The sequence below is a fragment of the Lepisma saccharinum genome, chromosome 1 (genome assembly GCF_977018435.1).
Source record: "Lepisma saccharinum chromosome 1, izLepSacc3.1, whole genome shotgun sequence".
Classification (NCBI taxonomy): Eukaryota; Metazoa; Arthropoda; class Insecta; order Zygentoma; family Lepismatidae; genus Lepisma; species Lepisma saccharinum.
Window position 1 is genome coordinate 186856956 of NC_139229.1, and position 17622 is coordinate 186874577.

The 17622-nt window shown below is 40.3% G+C and overlaps 1 protein-coding gene across 1 annotated transcript in view; it reads right to left on the reverse strand.

Moving 5' to 3' along the window:
• sd (TEA domain transcription factor 1 homolog scalloped) overlaps positions 1 to 17622 on the reverse strand; it is a 209988-nt gene that overhangs the window by 99736 nt on the left and 92630 nt on the right. The gene's annotated exons all lie outside the window — the stretch shown is intronic.

A 17622-nucleotide genomic window follows, 5' to 3' on the forward strand; every position in this document is an offset into this window, starting at 1 on the left:
TCGTCGATATCAAGATGAAAATGCACGACATAAATCAACTCCACCACATTTAGAAGTGCCTTTTATGTCGACATACTAGAAACCACAGCTCCAAATTAGGGATGGCTAAATTCGGCTAAAATTTTATCCGGATATCCAAATTGTACGGATTATCCAGATATCCAAATTGTTCGGATTATCAGGACATCCAAATTGTCCGGATACCCGATATCCGAATTATCCAACAAGTCCGGATATCCGAATGTGTAAATTATCTGGACAGTTTTATCGTTTATCCGTTTTACGGGCTGTCCACATATTATCTTATTCATGTTCGTATTTCACTGTACGAATTTTCTTCAAATCCTTCATCAAATGTGTACTATCCGGATATTCGGATTATCCGGATATACGGATTATTCGGATATCCGAATTATTCGTTGTATCGGAAACTGATATCGGATAATTTGAAATCCGGATTTTTGTGGTCATCTCTACTCCAACTTGCGAAACAGAAAGGCGATCAACATATATCAGCATAACAGTAACCCCACTAGTAGTTGTTTTAACTGAAGAAGACCGGTAAAAAGGTAATGCGATATCTACAATAGCAACATGCAGCAATTGGTGCGGCTCCGCTTTGGTTTCTCTGAAGAATAAACAACACCAGCGTGAAATAATGGCAAACGCGATTTTCGTGTTTGACTCTGACAAGAAGCGATGCTGGTTTGAAATGGATGCGGCGCGTTAATCAATCTCAATGCATGGATGCCACCCAGCAGAATTGGATGAGAAATGATGAGAGACAGAGGCAGGGAGAGAAGGAGAGGTAAGTAGAGAGATGATGAGACAGAGTTAGGTAAAGAGAGAGAGAGAGAGAGAGAGAGAGAGAGAGAGAGAGAGAGAGAGAGAGAGAGAGAACTAAAAGGAGAGTTTGCGAAGTGACATAGAGAGAGGGGTAAGGAGAGAAAAAAGCGGTAAGAAGAGAGGAAGGCGTACAGAGTCAGTGAAGATAGGGGAATGTACTATAAGAAGATGTACGATACATTCCAACCAACGAGAGTAAAAAAGGTAAAGGTAAAGTGCTCCCCTGTGCTCTGCACCACGCCATGAAGGCGTATAGGGGCGTGGGGTTAGAGTATGTTGTTTTACTTCACGTTTGAACAGTTGCATACTGATAGTTGACAGAACCCACCTGAACGGACAGATGCTACAGTCATATTCATAAAGATACTGTTTTCGTATTAGAAAACTGAAAACTTCAATGTTACATATCCACTGTCAATGCCAAACTAATATAAGGCGATTATTAAGGCAAACATGAAATCGACTCACGATAACAAAATGCATACAGCAATAATCCAAATTATAGATTGGATTTTGAACTAGAGTTGCATTAGGAATTAAAACTGTATTTTGTATTTTACCATTGTGAGTGCTTTTTTTTTACCTTCTTAGATTAGTAGCGACAATAGGGGTTCAAACCAGCCCCTGAGTGTTATCCATTGCCATTTTTACAAACAGTGCAATAACATAAATATAACACGAAAATCAAAACATGACTTATCTTTCAGCAAGGACAACTTTACGAGCATCGCTTAAGACCCTCAAAGATTACAAACAATGAACAGAAGAAACGCGAAAGGATGATGGAGGAGAAGCAAAACAAAGGAAATCAAGTTACGTGCCCTGTTATCCCGTCGTTCGGAGGGTGTGAGGGTATTGCTTGTATCGGAGGTTCTTTACACGCTTATGAACACGCCTGCTGATGAGGCATTGTCTCCACCTGCGGCCGCATCCTGTATCAAGCGATCGCTGACCTCCCGTTCGCAGATCGAGCGGACAATCTCAGGCGACTCACGTCCGCGTCTTCCACTGGACCACGTGTCGGCGGGAGAGGCGACAAGATGTAGTAACTGTCGTAGGAGCATCCCTCTCCCCTTCCAACGTAGCGATCGGGATGTAAATTGTCTATCTGCATTGTTCCCACTTCAATTGAACAACAGGAATGAGCTGGAGCTGCGTTCAAGGCTCCACAAGTGTGTAATCGCGATGTCTCGTCAGGAATCTTCAAGTAGTGCCATGTAAACAGTTGATTGGAGAAAAAAACTGTCTAAGGACGATTCCCACTGCCACCAACTACGGTTTAAAAAACGTCAAAGTATTGACGTACATTAAATAGCCTAATGGGTCAGTTTTTACAAATATATTTATAGTGCACGCAAATGCATGACAAAAAAATTTAAATAAAAAACAGTTTCCGTCCCGTTTTTGTAAATTAAGAGGTACACTTTTAAAATTGTACGGCACCTTCTAACTGCAGACAGAGAGAGAGAGACAGCGATTTATCCAGCCCTCTCCTTTTAACATCCCCTTTACAATGATGTAAGAACACTCTGTTTAATAATTATTGCGTGAAAATTTACCGTTACATTACAATATTTTAAAATGTTTTATCCACTTCCTTCAAGCTGGTTAAAAAAATAAGGGGGAAATTATTGGAGAGGGAGAGGGAGTACTACTAAATGCAAGATAAGAGTTTGAAAACTATGAAAACAAAAGTAGTACTCGAAAAGTCTTGACGCATTTCAATTTGGACTTCCAGCTGGATAATTTTCAACTCACGCTGAAGGTATTGTTGATTATTTCAGCTTGCAGAGAAATTTGGCACTCGCAGAATCTTCTCTCGTTCATTTCAGGTTGATTTACAGTTCGGAAAGACTTTCTACAATGACTGGCATACATAAAGTCATCAACATTATTTTCTGGATTAGTATATTTACGGCCTCCTCGATAGCGTACTGTCGCCTTTTAATCAGGGGATCCCGGGATCGATAACCGGTAGAGGTACACAGAGGGTCGGATCCCACTTGAAACTGTAGGGGCAGTCCCGATTAGCCTCTTTCTGTGCATAAAGCGAACTCAAAACAATACTGCAAAGGATTCGTACATTTACTTATTGTAACAGCTCGCCAGTTTGTTGACCAGCTGCATTAGATCATTTTGTCCACTTTTCTTAGAGCATCCAAGGAGGACATGTTTTAGGTGAAAAACTGTCTCTGATAGTCACAAGAGTAACGGTGTGCATTCCCATTTCTAGTAGCAACAGTTCTTATTACAATTTGGTGGGCTATTATGACTGCACGCTTTGACGATTAGTACTTCAAAAATGTAAGATGCACACCCAAAACAGTGTAAGAGAATGATCACAGACCCGCTGATCTAACAGCTGAATGAAAAAGGCGTAGTCGGCCACAGCCTCCCACACTATGAAGGGTTGTACTCGGACCAAAAAAAAATCAAGCGAGCGACAATCACAGAGTGTTCGAACAATGAACCTGAATTTGTTTCCATCGATCACTGAATCCAAAATGGCATTTTCTGAAAGCTAACAAACGAGTCCGTTGGACTAATGAACACCGGTGGGCGACGTGGCATAATGTTACCGAACCCACGCCCGATCGAATAAATCAGTTTTAGCGTCCTCCACGGCTTTTTCCGGAACTAAAAGGTGTGGGGTCTCTCTGTACAATTATGCTTGAAACCAGAGACATTTGAAATTCTACAAAATTAGATCCATTTGGATCTAATTGCAAGCGTGTTCATTTCGAGGCTACGAGACCTCGAAAACGGACATTTTCATCATATACGTACACAACCACGCGGCACAGTTTCGCTGTTGCCACTGATTTTTTTTTTCTGGCTGAAAACGACAAACCTTTTAATAGGGCACTGTGCAACCAGTCAAGACAATAGCTGCCCTCTGAAGTGTGAATATCTGTAAACAATTGTTGTTGTAAGTCCACTTTATGCACAGATTGGGTAATCGGGACTGGGGATCCGAACCACTATGCAATGTGCCTCCACAGGGTATCGAACCCGGGACACCTTGATTACAAGGCGACGACGTTACCACAATATCGGGGGATGCAGGGGGAAGCTTCGAATATACAACATGCATTATTTGAGGGGAACGCTAGCGCCATCTTGGCTGCCATTATACTGTTTCTATAGCATACTATAGCTTTACGGAATGATATCCGACAAATAAAAATACCAGTGGCAATCTAGTGTCGTGTGGTTGCATACAAAAAAAAAATCCTTTTTCGACAGCTCGCAGCGCCGAAGCGGGGCTTCAACCAGCAAACAGTAAGTTGTTCACCTTGATGTCATGAATGTTTTGATGAATTTAGAATATGTGTGTGGTTCTTAGAGACAAGATCAATGTCCTGTGTAAACATGGTGCGTAACCGCAACATGCACAATTGACACTAATCCCTGCACTTGCATCCACGAACGAAAGGACATAAGATGGATGGCGAAACAAACTTTAAGGTTAATCCAACACAATCTTGTAAAAACTGACAAGAAAAAAAGTTTCGTTCAACTCCTTAAAAACAATTTACAACGAGTGATGGACCTTGAGATATAATCTATTTTGACAAAACGTCGTCCAATGGCTGCTATTTACTGCTCCTGCTTTCCAATTTTGGTTTCTTCCCGGTCATGTTTAAAAACAAAGCTTTCAACTCAATACGAACAGACTATCTCATACGAGGCTAAAAATTATACTATGACAGGGGCCTCCTTGGTTGCATACTGGTAACATTGTCGCCTTGTAATTAAAGGGTTCCAAGTGTTAGATTGATTGATTGATTTGGTTTATTTTGCTTCGCTTCTCCGCCACTTCTTTGCTAATTGCAAAGATGAGAATAAATGGATAGGATGAAATTAATAAAGGAATACTCAGAAACACACATGCTTATAGCTACTGACTGTGTGTCTGGGCGCCGGAACCTCGTTGGCCTGCAACACTGCAGTAACTGGAATGTAGTAATGTGGAAACGATGAGGGTTCCGGGTGCGATCCCAGGCGAAGGCACTTTGCACAATGGTTCGGATCCCACTTTATAAACTATAAACACAGTTCCGATTGGCCTACTTGAGCATAAAATGGACACGTAACAAAGAAACTTATGATAGAAAAATTGCATTGAAGATCAACAAAATGCAAAATTAGCTCCATCACTATTACTTCTAAAGAAATACGGTACCTCCTCCCCCCCCCCAATAAAAAAACAGGAAAAATAAACATCTGAATCCAGAACGGGGAGGAAAGAGTTCCCTCGTCCATCTTACAAGTAACACCCGGAATATTAGACAAGGAGGATAAAAGTCTAGCGTTAGTCTACTCTCCTTCACTCGCCCGCCATTACGCACAACGGCTTTCCACAGCATCGCCCAACAAGTATAATAAACCACAATTAATAAGGTACATTCCGCTTTCTTGTTCTCTCTCCCCCCCGCGCTGTAAAGAACGGTTGGCTGTAGAAATTCGAACATATTGTTCAAGGCTAACCGGCGGTGGCGTGACAGTCCCGTTATGAGAAGCCAAGCACCGATACTCATCGTGCGCAAAACGATGTCTCTACAAATTACCTTCATTACGTCCGTACGCCAAGCGAGCTCCGGTGCCGGCCGAAATGAACCAGCGGGGCGCAAAAACGCCAGCGTTGTCACCTGCCCTCTCTGCAAATTGTACGCGGGTTTAAAACGAAACGCGTCGAATCCGAATAGGGCACTGACGCATATTTGCTTAAACCCGTTGCGGTACCAATCAAAATAGCATCATTGACACGCCACATGTGAATATTTCGTTTATTTTTAAATTTTACATCGAATTACAGCAAAAACAGAATGGGAATGGGGGCTACGGTATGCTTAACGATAATAATAAAATGTAATCTTAATTTGCACAAAGAAAATTCCTTCGGAGCACTTAGGTTAACTTCAATCCATATGCACTGTAATAGGACAGGACTAAAAAAAAGTACAAAAGAAAGCTGCACACTTGGATAAAAATACGTTAGTTATTAATTTCGTGCTTTATTTATTTAGCAAATTTCAGATCCACTACATAGTGGTAAATTTTCCATTAAAATTATGACAACAAAAGAGTACAAGATGGCTACATTCTTTTCAAAATTTAATGTTTTTCGTCCATGCATTTGAGGGGGCTACTGTCCTCCGGCACGCCTCTACCCAAGGGCAGGGGCGCCGACTTGTCAAAATTATTGGGGGGGCTCTGATCACTGAAATAAATTAATGAATGACTCACTCTCTCCCTTTTTTAAATTTTGATCTCAGTGTTCGGAATCACGTAAAAGCCCATGAATTCCTCAAAAATATTAAATTTTTCATTTACAGTTCGAATCAGAATGTCAATTGTTCACGGATGGATATGTCACAAGTTTCGTCAACCATAATAGCAAAATATTCCCGACTTTTAATATCTGCTACCACGGAGCGCAAAACAGATCTCCCTAATATAGCCTATCAATGATCTCGTTCTAAATGTCATGTTAGAGCCATTTGTAGCCCAAAAGTCTCATCCACTACCCCAGTTCATGCACATCGTCTTTTGAAACTCTTTTTAGTAAAAATTTTAACAATACTCATAATTACATACTTAGTATATAGTAATAAGTCATGTGTTTTGCTGTCTCTGGTCATAGCCCCCCCCCCCAGGTTTATGGTTTAGCGGTCTCAGCCCCCCCCCCCCCCCAAGTTGATGGTTTAGCGGTCTCAGCCCCTCAAATTGATGGTCTAGAACATTTCAAATGTGTATTTAAAGTTAAGTTCATGTGGCACAATTCTGAGTAAACTTTACAAGAGAAGCAAAATAATACATTAGAACCTCTAAACCAAATTATTTGGGGGCTCTGCCCCCACATCGTTAACATTGGGGGGGGCTCGAGCCCCCCAAGCTCCATGGAGTCGGCGCCTATGCCCAAGGGTGTCCCCTTCCCTCAAGGCTAACTGCGCGTCCCCTCAATCTTGTTATAATTCCAATAAACTATTTAATTACGACAGCGCGTCTACAACTATCGCATTAATCAAAGTCACTTTTTTAGCTTCACTGAACACTTAGCTTGATCTGCCACCTAAAATTCTTCCATTTCTTCACCTAACGGATTAAATATGGTGCGGTACACCTAATAGTAACAGTGACTTCAGACCAACTAAAATACATTCTTAAGGAAATATATTCTGATTTCCCCCTCGCCCCCTTTCCCTCATCGCACGGTGCCAAGGTGTAAACTTTTTAATATTTTTTTTCCATTTTATGGAAAATATCCCACTCGCAAATTTTGATTGCGCGGTCCGCGACATTATCCCCTTTGGGCGACCTCCACAAATACAATGAAAACGACCAACCCTCGTACTTCACAAGAAAAACACGGGAACATCACGTCCAGACCGTGACAAGCCTCTGCACGAAGACGAAACATTCAGCACTCTCCTATCTGATACAGATAAGTACGTGATGTCATTTCGCGTTGCCATTACGTCAGCTCCGTGCGTGGTGTTTATTGCGCTGTTCGGCGTTAACATTGTTATGTATCTCACGCTAATTTCCTCATAGTGATGTTGCACGGCAATAACAATAATAATAACAGTGCCGAGAAATATTATAAGCATCATCATTGCGATGAATATGGAATGACATGAAATGGCATGGAGTGGTCATGAGCAGAGTTATCGTGTTGTCGCACTATATGTAATCCCCACTCTTCTGTTAGTATAAGCAATTCAATTTCATCAAAGAGATAACTTGTTTTTGTGACCAGATAGGCTGATAGGGACTGGATCTAAAGTTTAAAGTGAAATCAGAAGCACTATGTGTTCACAGCGAGTATCAAACCCGAACTACTTGATTACGAGGCGACGGTGTTACCATTACGCCATCGGGGAGGCTAAAAAGAAAAGAATCGACGAAGCCGATTATTATAAATATAGTCTTCATTGATAAAAACTATCAATCAAGAGTTTCTGGGTTCGAAACTCGGGTAAAGATATTTCTGTTCACCCCACTGTGATCAGCAGGGGTGCCCACAGGGGTTTTATGGCGCAGGTTGCGCCATCGAGAATTGGTGGAGGGTTCCCTTCAATTAATATAAAATTCAACATTTATATCTTTTCCAAAATATATGTAAAAATTTTACACCTTAAATGCACCGTATTTAATCCATTAGATGAAGAAATGAAAGTGTTTAGGGCATTATCGAAAAGGGGGGGGGGATATCGAACTTGTACATATTAGGCCTTAATTGACTCGTGGATCCTGAGGAGGATTCTGAATTAAACGTGGGGGGGGGACAGTATCCAACTCTAGGTCCTAGATTACGGCGAGTACTTTAGTTATAGGGGATATCCAATTCTTGTGTTACTATTGTCTTAGACTGTTGCGGAAATTCTGGTGTGGAGATTGAGAATTATTTTTTTGAAGGAGGCAATATCCACTCTTCAATATTAACAGTAAGTCTAAAATTGGCATGAAAATTTTGGTGGTATAGGATTGAGTATGAAATTTAAAGGGGGAGATTTCTCTTGATAAAGTGTTAAATCTTAGATTGTCAAGGGACTTCTGTAGTGGAGAGAGAGTTCGAACATTACATTCTGGAGACTGTATTTAGCGATAAGGCATCCATCCATACGTTTTCGACCCCGAATGTGCCAAAGGAAAAGCTGGAAATGGAAAGGACTAAATATCTCGGGATCTTAAGAAAGTATTGACACCCCATTAAATTAATATTCTTCAAAGGGTGCAAAGAAATGCAAAAAATTTATTGCTCGCTTCGCGCGCAATAATTTGTTGCTACGAACATACGAAGTGTGTTTGGCGCTTTAATGAGATGAATATAAAGTTTTTATACTAAAGCTGCATTACAAGACAAGCGATATTCTCGATTGATTTGGTGTTTTAAGTTCACTTTATGCACTGTAAGTCTAATCGGGACTGAACCTACAGTATAAAGTGGGATCCACGCGATATTCTCGATTATGATGAACGATTTTAGGGGTGGTCTTGAGTGATGGCACCCCTGTTTAGGGAAAAGGGGCAGATCAATTATAATGTTCAGTAAAGCTAAGGAAAAAGTTACTTTCGGTAGACACGCCGTCGTAATTAAATATTTTGTGGGGATTACGATGTGGTTTAAGGGCGAGAATGATATGATTTGGGGGGGGGACGCATGACACGATTTTTGGGGGGATGGGCACCCCTGGTGATCAGGACAATCCCAGTGTGTCTGAAATAATTGCGATTAATCTAGATACACAGAAGTGAGGTGGGAATATGACGTCGGAATGACTTGCAAAACAGCTCGCGACTGTTAGGTACGTACAGATCTAAACATTCCGATAGCCCCTGAGTAACATTTAGAGAAAAATATATATAGCCCATTTTGATTTATCGACTCTTACTGAAGTCATATGGATGGAGTTTGTGCTTTATATTATCCTTGGCTCATTTTTTTGACACATATTCAAAATATGTACGTCTTCCTGTTGTAGTTACCGGGATACTTATAGGTCACACACAGAGAAACTGCTGGTAATTGAAATAAACCATTTATATTTTCACAATCTTGTACAGATCATAGACTGTTGGGCTCATAAGGCCATCGTGCAGAAGTGATTTCTCCTTTTTGAGCTTTGTTTTAATACCCAGGAAGCAAACAAACAAATATTATGTGGATGTAAAACAAAATTATGAAATTTTAGAGGTATAATTCCCTACCCCTCCACCCCAAAAACATGCCATTAATTTGGGTATGCACGTTTTTACCTGAACAAAATTGAAAAATCCCCGAGGTCCTGAATCCCTCATCAAATATGATTACAATTAAAATTAGTTCTAATAGCCAGTGCTCGAAGTGGGGGGCGGAGGGATGCTATCCCGTAGTTAAGAACATTGTCATAAACCATTCCTCCAGTAAAGATATTTGCATAAGCATCCCCCACCTGCTGCATTGTCTCCATGTTGATCCGTACAACTTGTCCCCAAACTCGACCAAGCATCTTCCCAGCTATTTCCACTTCGAGCGCTGTCTATGTAGAAATCTGAAAGGGAATAAAAACTGGTTTATGGAATTTCACCCCCCCCCCCCTTTCGCCAATCAATTTGCGGTACGCATACTTTCTTATTTCTTAGCAATACGTTTTTGGACACCATAATCAATTTCACACCAAACCACATAAAACTCGCTACTAAAATAGCTTTCTGTGAAAATAAACTAAAAAGTGCCCTGTCACATTAACACAGGGCAATTTTGCCGCCCTAAGCATGAGCCTACTGGTATACGCATAAATCAGACCCTGAATCAACACGATGCTCTACGAGAAACTTCGATAACAATAAAATTCCAAAACCTTAAGCCCATTCATTCTTTCAGCCTATCTTATTTCCGAGTTTCACCTTTCTATAAACTACGTATAATTGTCGAGTTTCAGAACGTGATCGACTTTGAAATTAAAAAGCATGGGCAAAAGCCCTCCTATTTGAAAAACCCTGACATCTATCGGCAACTTTCGTAATTCCTGATTGGGCGAATACGCCGAGCTGAAGACGTCACATACACACACTCGCACAGCGAGGTTCAACCACACAAATGAGAAAGAAAACATCGCGACACCAACGCCAGCCGCGAGCTGAGTGGGGGAAGGAGGACTCACGACTCAGGAAAAGGCATTAACTTCTTCAAGAAAGGGGGAAGAAGAAAAAAAGGGAAAATAAATACAAAGGAAAGCCGATCTGCTCTGGAGCACGGATAATGTAAACATAGTTCTACACCGCTACAACGGATGGCGCCGGCTTCACCTGGGTCGAGGCAGTACCTGATGACGTCAGCGACTGTTGAGTCATCGCCACGCAACAGGTTCGGCTTTGTGACGGCCAGGCAAGAGTTGCCAGAAGAAAGTGGATTTTGGGGGTCTCAACTTCATCGATCATGCTTTTTACAGGTGGTAGTGATGCCATTGCAACGGCACAAAGAACGGACGCATATATAAAATAAAACAATATCTTCCACAATCTTTACTGACAGCAACGTTCTCCCACCTAACCTTTCACCACTTCGCAGGGGCGGCGCGAGGCCCCTTAATTTTCTTCCGCACCCCCTACGTTCAACTGAAAACACTAACATTAATATGTAATATTATGTCATGTCGTCATATTGAGCGCCGAATGATAGGTACTGAAATAAGACCGTTATCATTGTATGCAACAAGCAAGCACTGAAAGAGGTGCCGATACTTTTCTGTACTGGCGGCAGCCTCTGTAAAGATCAGTGGCCATTTTTTCTCTTTCATCAGCATTGTTATGAATTTTTTTTTTGTTTGTTTCTTCAAGTGGTCTGTTCGTGGTTTTTGATAATTGACTATAGCTTATGTGAGTTATGTTTTTCCTTTTTGCAATGTTGATAAACTGTTTGTTTTCCGTCTGCTTGTTTCTTCCTTACACTGGAGCAAAAATTTCAGCTGCTTTTAAGGTATCATCAGGTCGTGCTTGGGAAATTATTTGATGCGAGTAGTAACATGAACATACGTTCTATGTATTTGTTCCACGTAACATGTCTAGTAAACGTACCATTTCAAGTTTTTTTTCAAAAACTGTTAGGAAGAGGTCCAATGTTCACGAAGAAATATTACAGTTCGTTGTTGGGGATAGTGCAGCAGAAGAGATGACACAGTTGCTGTGCTCTTCGTGTTTTGTCTTGTGGCAGACGGAAGGTTACATTGAAAATGTTCAAAAATTGTGTTTTTTAGGGCAGGATGATTTTATTTTGTATTTCACTACATAGTTCAATAAGACTGGGACGTGTATCTGAATGTTTACACTGTATGACCACTTGAAGACATATTATCATGAACGTCCAGGAGGAGGACAAGGGGGGGGGGCAGCATTCCTGGAAAATGAATGTAATGTCAATCTAAAGTTATATATTTCACACATATATTTTCATTTCAGTCAGTAATTTGTGTTAATCAGTGGCGGCGATTAGGAATGCAGTTGCCCCCGCACTATGCTAAACCTTATCTGTCCTTCCCCCCCCCCCAAATTTTTGCCACCTTGCTCCCCAGTTTTGAAAGGTTGCATGCGTGTTTCATGTTTTCCGTATTTTCAGTATCGCACCCCTACATTTCTTTCCGCACCCCCCTCAGCACCCCTGGATGAATAATCCTGGCGCAGCCGCTGCCAATTCGCCGCCGATGGAGGAGTAGAATCTCTGCCTCGGTGTGGGTACTTTTTTGTATTTGATATTTCATTTATTCCATCTAATCAGCATTCATTCTCATCGTCCTGGCCTCCCCCATGACGCAGTGGTAGTGTCATTGCCTTGTAATCGAGGGGTCCCGGGTTCGATACCCGGTGGAGGCACAAGTGGTTCGGATCCCACTTTAAACTGTAGGTCCAGTCCCGATTAGCCTTACTGTGCATAAAGTGGACTTAAAACACCAAGTCAAACCAATTCTCATCGTCCCTATTAACTATGAAAAACCGACAAAGAAAACATACAAGAAAAAAACGCCTAAAACATGCGATTACAATATCAGGTAAATGCAAGGATAAGAAATCTATACTGCTGGACAAAAAAAACCGGACACTTGCATTTTTTGTGATAACGCATACATTCTGATTCGAAGGCTAACTAAATTATTGGAAATATATTCAACAGAAAACAAACTTTGAGGATGTTCTACATACATTAATAAGTTAAATTAGAACAAAAACGAAAGTTACAGAAAACTACCAAACTGAAAGCGTAATTCATAAGTAATTGCAATTCAGATGTCAAATATTAAACTGTCCTGTTTTCTTTGTCCAGCAGTATATATAAGCGCTCGTATTAGTTGGCAATAATACATATACATATAACACATAGAAAACTGTTGCATATTTTGAATTTACGAGGGAAATACTAAAATTGGGAAATCCGATGAAAAACAATACATGGCCAAATGAAAGCCGGCCGTCCGTGTAAGTGGCGCGAGGTCGCTGAGTCGACCCCTAGGCATGCATCCTTCATCATCATCAATTTCATATGTTCATTATTGATCCTGATCGGTGAAAATGTGTTGAGGTAGTAAAGCGACGTGAAATAAACAAAATAGGAAGAAATAACACAAAATACAGGTGTTTTTTCAGATTTTTTTAATAAAAAAAAAGATTTCGAATCGTGTTCGAAGATGAATGTACATAATGTCAATCCATTCTTAAGTTCCAAATCAATAAACGAGAAGCTCAAATGATGGTCACTACGCAAAAAAGTAAGTGACTCAAACTGTCGACCTACTTGGCATATCAGCTCATCTCAACTATCGATATCCGCACGAACAACTAGAATCAGGAGGATATCATAGTGAACAGTGGCATATTTATGATATACTTTCGGGTTTGAGTTAGGCATATTCTGTGCATATTTGTATGACTCCCTCCACTCCAGGATAACACTGCACTTGCATTTTGGAAATCCATGTGTGTAGTACTTTTCAAATTGAGAATGTTTAGTCAACAGGTGATGATAGCTATTAATTTATCTGGTTAACGTAAATTACATCGGTGAATATCGGTGTATAGAACACAGCAAACTCAGGTACCTAAGAAAGAACGGCACTTTCCGGATTCAGACGAGAAGGCCTCTCAAAATTCGTTGTCTCCCAAAGAAAAATGGCAGTAGTGTGAGTAATTCATATTAGGACTAGCCAAATCCGAAAGTATAATTATTTATTTTAAGTCATCGAATATCCGAATTAATATTAGGTTTATCCGTGACTTTTGAACGATTGGTAATAACCGTATCCGTCATCCGTACTTATTCGTTATCGGTAACAAGACTATTAAAACGTTTTAGTGACGTTTCACTAGCAGAAAGGAAGAAAATAAATGTTCCGGTTCATCCCTATGAGGTTTCGATTCCCGGGATGTTTTTTTTTGTTCCCTCATCAATTTCATCTAGTTATATCACTCATCCTCATCGTCGCGATTAGCTAAAGGTAGCAGAAAGTGACGTAAAATAAAAATACAAAAACAAAAAATAATTTGCAGCTTGTGCTTTACATGTTCATTGTTGGGAAGTATTATCTTGCTTGTGTATTTCTGATTTTAAGTCGCTTTTCTGAATCGGAGCTGTTCGCGGCGATGAGGATGAATGATGATTTGATGAAATTGACTTATTGGAAGTAATAGCACAATTTCTATATCAAAAATAAGGAAGGATGCAAACCAAATACTAGTATATTCAGATATAAAAATTAAAGCAAAGCCCCCGGCTAAGTTATGACAGTGGTTTAATGCAGTGGTTCTCAAACATTTTTTTCTCATTGTACCCTTTAGTCGTAACGAAACGTCTAAAGTGTATGTGAGTGATGATATGATGAATGGACATTCACAAACATCCATGCCCAGGCAGGGATTCGAACCCGGGACCCTGGCATCGTACCGCGATGTGCTTACCACTCCACCGCCACGGAGCCGGCTAATGTATTATTCTATTGAGTACATTGCTATGGTGATTCATAATTAGGATCTATTTTGAGACCCTAATCTATCTTAGAGACACCCACACAGGAACACCCATGGTCAGACCGAGAATCGAACCCGGAACCTTCGATTGAGAGACCGTTCAACGCTTTGGGTGCTTTAGAAATCTGTGCTGTGCAGACTGACAATTAATTGATTCATTGATTTAGTTTATTTTACTTCGCGTTTTGTGCCTCTTGGCTAATTTGCGAAGATGGGGATGAGTGATGAAATGGATGATGGACATTTACAAACAACCAAGCCTGTGCGGGATTCGAACCCGGGACCCTTGGCGTCGCAGCGCGATGTGCTAATCACTCGGCCACAGGATCCGTCTGCAGACTGACAAGGAGCATAGGTAAGAAACAATATGGTCCTCTTGCGTTTAAAACGGATTCATTCTCTTTTCAAAGATGTTTTCATCTGTTTCAACTAAGTGCTGGCAACACTGATACGACATAGGAACCACGCCGAACACCCACACTGATGTTCTGAAGACTCCCAGGGCAACAATGAGTGCTTGTTTTGTGCGTCCCAAGCGGTGTGGAAGCATGTGCACTTGCCCCGGAAGATGAAACGAGTCTTTCGAAGAAGCCACACGAAACCGTGCTCCGGGATAAGAAAGTGTGGTTCCCTTTTCGGATGGTGATTCATGAAATTTCGCATCCCAGTGCGACAAGGATGAAAACGACTATTAGATATTAGACATCAAATCAGTCAGAACATAAACATCGGTGATTGCTGTCTCTATTTGTTCGGCAAAGAGAACAAAGCAAAATAAACTACATTTTATGATCACACACAATTCCACTGCAATAAGAATTTCTTTAGCAACGCTCCACTGTTTGTTTCCTTTACGAGTTATTGTTAATTTTAACATTAAAATGTCTTGCAACCGACAAACAAGAAAATGGAAAATGAAAGAAAAATACGCATAACAATTTTGAAACAAACAGCAATAAACGTGAACTTGCAAACTAACAAAATACTGGTATTTTCCACACAAAGACAATAGGTATGATCCTAGAAGGGAGGGGATATTGACTAACTGAACAAAGGGGTAATTACAAGTGCCCATACAATGGTGCATATATTCATATTTATCACAATATATTATGTGTGTCAATATTGCTACCGCGTTTCTTTTCTCTTTTCTTGAGTCACCAAATTTACAGTAAAGTGACGTCGCGTGACCCGACAAGACAATAGCATCTAGAAAGTTCAATTATTCCTTTGCATTGATATGTTTCAAATCTCGCTACGTTAGTACAAAACCAACTCTCAACTAGTGAAAGAAATATTTTGAAGAAAGAAAAATAAAGTTTACGACGTACGACTAGACGAATAGTTAGATTTAGTTTACTCCGAAACAAATTTGAGCCGAATATATTTTCCGATGCATTGTGGAAACGAATCTTCACTTTGAAGTCCGTAGATGTAAAATGGAGTGGGTGATTGGGTCATTGGAAAAATGTAGCGTGTAAGTGTGAAATTTAATAATCTGCAAGAACTCGCATCAATAAATGTAAACAACACTGATATTAAATACCGAACGTTTAACTGCGAGCTTTTTGTTTATGTACAATAAATATGAAATCAATTTTTTTTTAAAAAAAATCTCCATTCTAAACGCAAAATAATGACTGTTCCTAAGAATGTGACTGCATTGTGTTTAGGAGAAAGTACAAACCATTTAGTGCGTAAAACAAAGAGGTCCTAACTCCCAAAGAGATATTCTGGTAAACCAATCAGCATGCGCTAAATTTTGCAGCAGTGGCAAAAGGAGCTCTTGTGTTTCTATCTTTGGTTGCGTTACGCAGTTTTCCCACCTCCTTCGCGTCGATCAGGATCGTAGGTGAAATTGCGAAATGAATGAAGGAACAACAACAATGATACATCCATCTCTTGTGCAAGGCCCCTTGTGTCGTACCGCGCTACGTCAAACGATCCGTCATGCTGCGCTCTATATTCCTAATAGAATGTAATATTGAAGTTAATGTAAACAAAACCACGTGACTTCTAAGAATAGTTCCTTTCCTGTGTTAGTTACTCATCGTATCTCACGAACTGTACAGTTCATAATATACTCTCAGAACTTCAATATAGCAACTACGTTGAGTGGTAGGTATGACTATCTCCATGCACTATATCCCTACGCGCAACATGTCTGCGCAGCTGCCATTCGAACAACCAATAGGATTTTCCAGACGTCACGTTCATTTGTTTACATTGGCTTCATTCTTACAGCGAACAGTATCATACAAAATGGGAAGACATACTACACGCATAACTTTAAATGTGTTCTGCTTCTTCCTCATATATATTTCTCTAGAAAAGAGAATCAGTACATAAGCGTGGAGAAAATATTTTAATGGCACTTCCTGTTTACAAATAGCTTCAGAACGAATTTATATAAAAATTTCCATTAGCTTCAGTGACGCAACCTAAAGCGTCGAATCTAAATTTGAAAACTTCCCTGACTCAACAGAACGCCACATGCTACATCTGCAGCCCATGAGACATAAGGCCTCCCCGATGGCGCAGTGGTAGCGTCGTCGCCTTGTAATCAAGGTGTCCCGGGTTCGATACCTAATAGAGGCACATAGTGGTTCACTCACCCTTGGACTCGTTTGCCACAGGAGTTATTCGTTCTACTCACCTGAAATTAGAAAGAGACAGACATTGTTAGAAACATAATCACAAAAACATACATTCTAAAAAAAAATCATTTTACTTATATTTCATTGATGGTCTAAGAAGATATGTGTATTACCAAAGGTGAATACATTTCTTCGTAATAATGCATAGCTACATAATGGACTAGTACTTCTTCAACAGAAATGTCAAATTTGAGATTCTGACTGCAAATAAAAGTTTCATACATTAGAACAGACAAAATGCCATGGTAAATTTCACCACACTCGGAACATTACAAATATTCATGAAGTGGAATACTGGTGATGAACATCCAGTATCCTCATAAATACGGGACAGAAAAAATCGTCCTGCTGAGAGTCGAAAAATATCGCTGAAATTTTACGACCGACCACCTGAGAGCTGAAATATTCCATCCAAATTCTGGACCGACAAATTGAGAGTTGATCACATAAAAGCATTACTATAATCTCCAAAATGTGCGCGCCATCTTGAGGACAGTTTCACGAATATCAAGTTCGGTTGTTCTTAAAAGTACTCGGCAGGAGAAACGTTACAGAATTTCATACAAATTAATCAGCATACATCAGATAAAGGCAAATTTCTATTTAAATCTGCGTGCAC